The sequence below is a fragment of the Cynara cardunculus genome, assembly GCF_001531365.2.
Source record: "Cynara cardunculus var. scolymus isolate 2C chromosome LG 3, CcrdV1, whole genome shotgun sequence".
In the NCBI taxonomy this organism is placed as follows: Eukaryota; Viridiplantae; Streptophyta; class Magnoliopsida; order Asterales; family Asteraceae; genus Cynara; species Cynara cardunculus.
This window is the reverse complement of record NC_037530.1, coordinates 9,876,998-9,887,787: the sequence shown is the minus strand read 5'-3', so window position 1 is coordinate 9,887,787 and position 10,790 is coordinate 9,876,998.

Genomic DNA, 10,790 nt, shown 5'->3' with positions numbered 1-10,790 from the left:
TAATTTTTTATCAAAAATCTTTTTTAAATGTAATTATTTTTTTGTAAATGTAAGTACTTTTTTGTTATATTTGTTTAATTTTATAGATATAAATACTTTTTGGTTCAAAAAATATTTAGGGACTTGTTCAAAATATGAATGTTCATTGGGTTTTTTTCCGGACTTTTTTCATTATTTTACCACATTAACTAGTTGTACAAGTTATAAGAATGTATCCAACAGGTTTTAGAAAAGTCCAAGGAGTTATTTAACATGTTTTGGATTGTCCAATGATTTATTTGTTCCAAAAATTGTCCAATGAGTTATTTAACATGTTTTAAATTGTCCAAGAGCTTATTTGTTCCAAAAAATTGTCCAATGAGTTATTTAACATGTTTTGAAATGTCCAAGGACTTATTTGTTCCAAAAAATTGTCCAAGTACTTAATCATTCCAAACACTAAAGTCCATTGAGTTTTTTTTAGACTTTTCCCTTTAAAGAAAGAAAGAGATAAGATTATATCTTTATCACTTCATTTGGAGAAAAACCTACTGAAAGAGAAAAAGAGTGTTGTGGTGGTGAGAAATGTTCTTGAAGAAATCTTTTGTTCAAAGCTGTTTAAAGAGTTTGTGATTTGCTGTGTGTTTTAAAATTGCAGAATCTGTTATTATTAAGGTGTGTTTTAAAATTACAGTTGATTATAAACTATTGGGTTTTGATGATTGTGGATTTTAGAACAAATCTAGTGAATACTGTTTTCTAAACAATTTAAACCAGATGTTTATGATTTTGGATTAAAAACTGTTTTAGAAAGATGAAACAGTTATTGTGCTTTAAAAACAGATTTGAGAAATAAGATTATGGTTTTTTAAAAGGGATTTAAAGGGAGTTTGATGTTTGGAAATCATGGAAAGAACAAGTTGTTCTTGAGTTTGAAGGTTTTAATGATAAAACTGTTTTGAAACCATTATTGGTTGAAAACTATAGAGGACATCTCATCAAGACGGTTGTGACTTCGGTCTATCTTCGTTTGGGATTAATCTATAGATTTTATGAATAAAACTATGAATGATGATTCGATAAGATGGTTGTGACTGCGGTCCTTCATCTGAACTAGTTCATAGATTTTGAAGAAGAAATAAGGGTGACATATTAAGGAGAGGTGTATTTTTGGATATAAGGGTGGTATATCAAGGAGATGTATACTTTTGTATATAAAGGTGGCATATCAAGAAGAGATGTCTCGGATAAATGTGGCATATCAAGGAGAGGTGTACCTTTGGATATAAGGGTGGCAATTGTGTGTGGATACTATAGCTCTTGCTATTATGTCTTTTAAGATTACAATAGATTTGAGTCCTTACTTCTTTGTGATTTGAGAATTCAAAGATGTTGTTCTTATTAGAAATGATAGTATTGATGTTATTGAGAAGGGGAAAACTTGGCCTATGGCCATTGATTTTGGTTAAAAGTATTTTAGAATGTCCATTTTATGAGGAATCATAGAGGCTCTGGTTGTTCCTTTAAAAGAAACAAGAAGGACTTTGATTTGGACCTCAATATAGAACCAAGAGGGTTATGGATAATGATTTGAAAATTATGTCTTTTACAAAGTTTTAGTTAAACCAGAGGCTCTGTATCTATTAGAAATGAGCTATGTACCAAATTTACATTTTTTAAAAGATATTTCAAAGATTATTTATACTTAGAATCTTTTTATGAAAAACAGACCAGAAGGGCTCTAGTTGGCTTACACATTGAACCAGAAAGCTTTGGTTGGTCTTGTTTTTTGAACCAGAAGCTCTGGTTAGTACAAACAGAAGCTTTGGTTATACATGAACTCTTTACAATCATTTTTAGTTATGGAAAAGACTAGTTTATTACTTACAAAGTTAGTCAAAGAACATTATAAGAAATTATCTAAGCAAGAGGCTCTGGTTGAGGAACCAGAGTCTCTGGTAGAGGAACCAGAGGGGCTTTGGTCCTCTTATGAATTGAAATAATATTTAAATGTGTTCTTTGGAACCAGAGGTCTAATGGACTCAAACAGAATGTGATTTTATTCCTCTCTATGTGAAATGGTTTAAATGATTTGGTGATTCTCACCCTGCATTACATAAAAAAAAGGAATCTCACTAGACATTCATGTCTAACCCTCATTTTGTGTTTTCAAATATGTGTGCAGGTAATGATAATAGGGAAAAAATATTCTATGATTACTTCCCTATGTGCTTAGAATTATGAAGATTATATTTGAATGAGTTTTGGAGAATGGATATTATACAAGAGCATGTATTTTGAATTTTTTAGTTGTACATTTTATAGCATAGTGTCTTGTATTATGGACCTATGTGAGGAAAACATGTATTTCTTTGTATAAGTATTTTGTGTTATATGCAATTATGGAAGTGGGGGTGTTACATAAGATATCTTCAAATTTATATTTCATTCAAAAAATAAAAATATTTTATTTTTCTCAAAACTATATAAAATCGCATTATAACATTGATAGACTCAAAATATAAAACGAAACTTTAAAATCAAGATGTATCTCGCTACATTGCACGAGTATTCTTCAAGTTATCTTATAAACCAGATTTCATAAAAGTCTTAAAAACAACCTTAAATGCATAAGGTATTACCTTTTGATGCACAAAGTTAAAGTCTTGGAAACAAATCCTAGTGCATAAAGTACTATAAATTTATGGATAAAAACTTAAAAAGTCTCGAATGTATACTCACTAAGCCAATGTCTTGCTCTCAAGAATAATTCTATGTTGGCTCCCAAAGACGTCGATTCCTTCTCCCAAGGCAACAATCCGTCTCATTCTTTTCAATTTCAAACAACTTGAACCATCAATGCTTCCCTCTAACAGAGGCGATTCTGTTAACGTATTTAGTTTTTTTTTTATTTCTTTTAGCTTATTTTGCTTGTGCTCCTATTAATAAGGAACTTTCTGTTTCTTACTGATCTTTTCTTCAGTAGACCTAGTCTTTAGGACTGTTTGTTAGTCGTGGATTTGTTTCTCTTTTCAGCTTCCTTTGTAAGCCTATAAATAGGCCACGTCAGTTAGTCAATAAAGTAGAAAGCATTCTCCCATTTCTTGTTGTTTACTTTGAGTTTTTAACATTTGGTATCAGAGTGAAATACCAAAACGTGAGAAGCAGCAGACTTCGATTTGTTCAAGCAGCAGAGATGGCAACGGAAAGCAACTTTGTGCAACCATCAATTCCAAAACTTGCTGGTCACTATGATAATTGGTGTATGCTTATGGAGAATTTCTTGCGTTCAAAGGAATATTGGAGCTTGATAGAAAACGGGATACCCACAGCAGCAGCAGAGGCAGAACTGACGGACGGACAAAAGAAGGTGATTGACGATGCCAAAATGAAGGACTTGAAGGCAAAAAATTATCTCTTCCAGGCCATTGATCGAACCGTCCTGGAGACCATTTTGAATAAGGATACGGCAAAGAGTATTTGGGACTCATTGAAGCAGAAGTACCAGGGAACAGCACGGGTGCAACGCGCACAACTACAGGCTCTTCGAAAAGAGTTTGAGGTGCTCCACATGAAGGTAGGCGAATCTGTGAATGAGTATTTGGCTCGAACTCTCACTATAGCCAACAAGATGAGGGCTCATGGTGAGAAGATGGGGGATATAACAGTCATTGAAAAGATATTGAGATCTATGACCCCTAATTTCGATTATGTTGTGTGCTCGATTGAAGAGTCTAATGATTTAGACACCTTATCGATTGACATGCTGCAAAGTAGTCTTCTTCTACATGAACAACGTATGATTGGCCATGGTGTGGATGAACAAGCGTTGAAGGTTACATATGAAGATTCATGGAGAGGAAGAGGACGAGGTCAACGTGGATTCAGAGGACGAGGAAGAAGCAGAGGTAGACAAAGCTTTGACAAGTCTATTGTTGAATGCTACAATTGCCATAAGCTTGAGCATTTTCAATATGAGTGTCCAAATCCGGAGATAGCGACGAAGTCACACTATGCAGAAGCTGACGAAGAAATGTTGTTAATGGCAAATGTGGATGTCAAGGAAGTGAGCAAGGAGGAGGTCTGGTTTCTCGACTCAGGATGCAGTAATCACATGTGCGAAAAGAAGGAGTTTTTCGCAACCCTTGATGAGAATTTTCGTACTTCTGTAAAGTTGGGAGACAACTCAAGCATAACCGCGACCGGAATGGGCGATTACTAGTGAGTGGAATTTTGCAGGTCATTACTGAAGTGTTTTATGTTCCTGGTTTGAAAAATAATTTGTTAAGTGTTGGCCAACTACAAGAGAAGGGACTTGCAATTCTTTTACAAAATAGGAAATGTAAGATCTATCATCCTGAGAGAGGACTAATCATAGTGGGTGAAATGACCTCAAATAGGATGTTTCCTTTGTCGGTTCAAAAAGTACTAAAGGAAGAAAGTTGCCTTTCATCTGCCATAGAAGATCAGACTCGACTTTGGCACTTGAGATATGGCCATTTAAGCCTCAATGGGTTGAAGACACTTCAACAGAAGAGAATGGTGAGTGGATTGCCACAAATTCAAAGTAATTTAGAAGTATGTGAAGATTGCTTGGTGGGTAAACAACGCAGAGATCCATTTCCAAAGGATAGCACATGGAGGGCGTCTCATGTTCTTGAGCTGGTGCATTCTGACATCTGCGGACCAATCAACCCATCTTCAAATAGTAATAAAAGGTATTTATTACTTTTATTGACGATTTTAGTTGCAAAACATGGGTTTACTTTTTGGCTACAAAGGCAGAAGCCTTCCTTACCTTCAAGAATTATAAGAGTCTTGTTGAGAAAGAATCTGGCTCATCTATAAAATGTCTTCGCACTGATCGTGGAGGAGAATTCACGGCACACGATTTTACTGAATTCTGTAAGGAAAAAGGTATACATAGGCAGCTTACATCTGCATATACTCCACAGCAAAACGGTATTGCAGAGAGGAGGAATCAAACGGTCATGAATATGGTGCGAAGCATGCTTTCGGGAAGAAAAATTCCAAAATCATTCTGGCCTGAAGCAGTCAATTGGACTGTGTATGTTCTGAAYAGAAGTCCAACCTTTGCAGTAAGAGATATGACTCCAGAGGAAGCTTGGAGTGGGTCTAAACCATCGGTTGATCATTTCCGGGTGTTTGGCTGCATCTCTCATGTTCATATTCCTGATAGTAAGCCAAGCAAGCTTGATGACAAAAGCTTGAGGTGTGTTTTACTCGGAGTCAGTGAAGAGTCGAAGGCCTACAGATTATATGATCCTGTCTCCCAAAAGATAATAGTCAGCAGAGATGTGAAATTTGAAGAAGACAGTTGCTGGAATTGGAGCACGAGCCATGACAAAGATACTCTAGTCAATCTAGACCGGGGGAGAAAGTGACGAACAAGCTTCGGTCGAAGTTTGTGATAACGAAGACAGAGACAATAATGGTGATGCTGGTGGAATTATCGACGCTGCTCATCCTGACAGAAATTACATTAATGATGCTGGTGGAAATGAAAGGAATATCGACGCTGCTCATCCGGACACCACGACAGAAATTGTGGACGATAATCGGTTTTCTGAGACAAATGAAGAAAATCCGGAAAAAAGAAGGAGAAAGCCACCAACTTGGATGGGAGCTTACGAAAGTGGAGAAGGTTTATCAGACRAAGAAGACTCTACACACCAGGCTCTGTTTGTAGATAGTGATCCAATCTCATTTGGAGATGCTGTGAAAAGTATCAAGTGGCAAAAAGCAATGGATGCAGAGATAGAAGCCATAARGAGGAACGATACATGAGAGTTAACTGATTTACCACCGACTGCAAAGACGGTTGCAGTAAAGTGGATTTACAAGACAAAGCTTAAGGAAAATGGAGAAGTCGATAAGTACAAGGCACAGTTGGTATAAGGGCTATACTCAAGAGCATGGTGTGGATTATACCGAGGTTTTCGCACCTGTGGCCCGGCTAGATACTATATGAGTGGTGATTGCTCTTGCAGCTCTAAAGGCATGGACAATCTACCAATTAGATGTGAAGTCGGCCTTCTTGCATGGTGAACTAAGTGAAGAGATCTTTGTTGATCAACCACAGGGCTATGAGCAGAAGGGAAAGGAAGACAAAGTATACAAACTGAAAAAAGATTTATACGGACTAAAACAGGCTCCGAGAGCTTGGTATAGTCGTATAGAGTCTTACTTTGTAAGGGAAGGATTTGAGAAATGCCATTATGAACATACTTTGTTCATCAAGACTGGAAAATCAGGTACGATTTTGATTGTTTGTCTCTATGTGGATGACCTTATATTCACTGGAAATGATGAAGGTATGTTTGATGAGTTTAAGAAATCAATGATGCTTGAATTCGATATGACCGATCTTGGAAAAATGAGATTTTTCCTTGGCATTGAAATGATGCAAAGACCAGATGGCACCTTTATTGGCCAAAAGAAGTACACACAGGAGGTATTGAAAAGGTTCAATATGGACGAATGCAACCCAGTTCACAACCCAATGGTCCCTGGATGCAAGCTTACAAAGGCCGGAGACGGAGTGAAGATTGACAGCACTTTCTATAAGCAAATTGTGGGTAGTCTTATGTATTTGACTGCTACAAGACCAGATGTCATGTTTGTGGTAAGTCAAATTAGCAGGTTTATGGACCATCCTACTGAAGTTCATTTGCAAGCAGCAAAAAGGATACTGAGGTATCTGAAAGGTACAATCAATTTTGGGGTGTTCTACAAGAAGGGAGGAAATGAGGATCTGGTTGCTTATACAGATAGTGACTATGCTGGGGATCTCGACGACAGGAAAAGCACCTCAGGTTATGTCTTTATGTTGAGCTCAGGAGCAATATCTTGGTCTTCAAAAAAAACAGCCTGTAGTTTCTTTGTCCACTACAGAAGCCGAGTTCATCGCTGCCGGTGCATGTGCCTGTCAAGCAATCTGGTTGAGGAGGATATTGGAAGATCTCAAGAGTGCTCAACATGATTCCACAATCGTATATTGTGACAACATTTCGGCAATCAAGCTCTCAAAGAATCCAGTCATGCATGGCCAGTACAAACACATCGATGTTCGATTTCATTTTCTCCGTGAACTCGTAAAAGATGCAACTGTTGAAATAGTTCATTGCCCTACCCAAGAGCAAGTTGCTGATGTGATGACTAAACCGTTGAAGCTCGATGTGTTCTTGAATATGCGTAATCTCATGGGTGTTTGTTCAGAGCCTGGAGTAAACTGATAGCTATAGCTGGAGCTTTCAGTTTAAGGGAGGATGTTAACGTATTTAGTCTTTTTTTCTATTTCTTTTAGCTTATTTTGCTTGTGCTCCTATTAATAAGGAACTTTCTGTTTCTTACTGATCTTTTCTTCAGTAGACCTAGTCTTTAGGACTGTTTGTTAGTCGTGGATTTGTTTCTCTTTTCAGCTTCCTTTGTAAGCCTATAAATAGGCCACTTCAGTTAGTCAATAAAGTAGAAAGCATTCTCCCATTTCTTGTTGTTTGCTTTGAGTTTTTAACAGATTCACGTTCTTGAAACATCATTACTTATCAAGGTTAGTTCTCCACTGATTCGTTCAATCGATCTCTACTTCTCTATTGGAATCATATGATTATAACGTCAGGGTTCTCTAAATTCTTCTCCGGATTTGATTATTCATCGCTCCATCTCAAATAAAGGTTTTTATCGAATTCAAATTCTCCATTTTGACTGTTGGTAATTAGAAAAGGAATCAGTTGTAAATAAAGATGTTTTTTTCCCTGTATAAATAAATGTAATCGATTCCTCTTCCATGGCTTTTAGGTTTGAAGCAATACAATGGGTTTGGGTGGGAACCTATTCAACGGATCCTGGGAGCCGTATGCAGTGGGGATGTATTTGGGTTGGGCGTACGTCGGCAATAGATTACTCAATGCCACCGTGGAATGTATGTATACTTAGGGGCCATTTACAAAACGCTTATCCAGGATAGCGTTTACCAAGTCAGATTACTTCACCGGATGTATATGGTAAGGGTCAATAATCTTACTCGGTAAGAACGAGAAAAAAGCCAAGAGTCTTACCCGGAAAGTGAGGGCGACGACTCTCACCACAGTAAGCACTTACCGGGTAAATTGTTACATACAATGTCGTTTTGGTGGATTAAAATTTTACCCGTTAAGTAAATAATAGTGTTAAAGCATATATGCAATATTAATGATCATCACAAAATCAGCCAAAAGTCCGAATTTTGAACCATAAAAAGTTTGGGATTGGGTTCACGGCCTTCTAATCTGAAGAGTAGATAATGAAGTATAGTTTTGAGTCATCTGTGATTAAGTGGGCATTTAACCTTTATGATATCATAATATTGATTTAAGGGGTGTTAGGGATTGCTTATAAAAATAACTTATTAACTTATTTTGATGTGGTACTGGTAATAAGCACTTTTGAATGTTTGGATAAACAACTTATACCGGTGCTACACCGGTAATAAAGAGTTTTTGAAGAAGTTAAACCCTTCTGACTTATAATAAGTTGATAAGTGCTTTAGTGATGAAAGATCAATTGATTTGGTTGGTTTTAAGGGGTTGTAAATGGTATGAATTAGGATTTATAAGAAGATCATCATAGTTTTCATGAAGATAAATCATCAAAGTTTAAACCTTGGAATATCTACTTTCTTTCTGAACTAGAAGATGATGTGGCAAATATAATGACCCGATTCAGAAGATGAAATAGAAGCTTAGCACAGTTTCCTATTTCAAACCTAAGGGGTCGTTTATCAAACACTTACCCGGTAAGCATCTACCGTTAAAATTCAACACTATCATTTACTTACCGGGTAAAATTTCAGTAAAAAACGGCTTTCTATGCAATAAATTACCCGGTAAGAGCTGACCGTGGTAAGAGTCATTGCCCTCACTTACTAGGTAAGACTCTAGGTCATTGTCTCGCTCTTACCGGGTAAGATTCATAATTCTTTCCATATTCATCCGATAAGGTAATATAACTTGGTAATTTATTGCTAACCTGTATAATTATTTGCACAATATGATAATTAGCAGATTTGGGGTTAAAAAGTTAGGAGAAAGAATGTATATTGTCGGAAAAAATGTTCAATATCTTTTTAAAAGCATCTTGTAGTTTGAAGAGCATTTAGTGTGTAAATTTTTGTAGTATCCTGATTAAAATCAAAAAGCAAAATATAAATGAATACAGTAAGAATCAATAATCTTATTCGGTAAGAGCGAGACAAGAATCAAGAGTCTTACCCGGTAAGTGAGGGCGACGATTCTTACCATGGTAAACGCTTACCAGGTAAATTTTACATACGATACCGTTTTGGTGGACTAAAATCTTACGCAATAAGTAAATGATAATGTTAAATTTTACCGATAAGCACTTATCGGATAAGTGTTTGGTAAACGACCCCTTGTATTTACATTCAAAATGGGCAGACTTAAAAAAAATGATGGTATGTTGAGTCATATATAGAAAGTAAAATCAATAATGAAGTTTTGTCATCGATGTAAACGTTAGATCATATCGACTATCGAATCCATCATGAAACTCAAATATAGCTTCTAATTTAGGGAGATCAGAGATAGAGAACCCTAAAAAATAAAAGAATTGAAGAACCTATCCAAACCTTTAGATTGAGATGATCCAATGGATGTGGTTAAAAAGTGGTTATGACCACCTTTTAGAAAAATAAACATATTTTCCCCAAAATATTAAATAGAAAATAGGTTCTCCTTTGACCTTTTAAAAAAATAAGCATAAAAAAATTCTAAACCAAATTTCTTAAATGGAAGTACATATGAAATAAAAAAATCTTTTATATTTGCTTTAAAAAACTAATAAATAGATAAAATGATGTAACACCTCATAATCACATTTGCATATAAACATATATTTCATATATCATGAAATACAACTTTATATATTCGATCTCAATATCTACAAAAGCTACATTACAAAAGTAGCTACTAAATTTTTTCACGTAATCTCAGTGCAAGAATTGTATACATAACAAGTAATCAGGTACAAAAAACATCAAACCATCCCAAAAATCCATATGCAAGCAATCATTTTCTTCATAATTTCCCCTTCCTCTTATCATCTGATTGCGCCCGACCTGTAATGCACATTTTAGAACACCAAAATGAGGGTTAGACCATGAGGTCTACTGAAAAATCCCTTTAATTGCTATTACAAGGTGAAAATCACCAAAACACTTTTACAAAACTCAAATTTGTATAAATAATAATAACAACGTTTTATCAAACAAACCTCTTTTGTCGCATCAAAATGATGAGACAACACCCATTTATCGCACAAATAATTAAATATACCATTTATCACATAACACATAAACTTGTCGCATTTAAAATGAATAAATAATAAAGTTGTCGCATCCAACATATGCAATAATAGTAACTCCTCCCATCATACACATGCGATAACTCACACTTGTCGTACCTCAAGGATGCGATAACCACCCTTTCCGCATCCAACAAATGTGATAACAGTAACTTGTCGCACCATATAGATGCGACAAAATAAGCATGTCGCATCACAAGGATGTGATAACCGACATTTCAATTCATCCCAATTTCATTGCATCACACTCGTTCGATAAAATCAACTTCATCGCATCATATAGATACGATAACCGAATCCCATGATCAGAAGTTCATCATATTTTCAGAATTTGATTGTGTCACTCTTATCTCAGTATACTCAGCTCCTGATTATGCCACATTTATTACAGAAATATATTCATCTCCTGATTATGTCACCCTTATTACAAA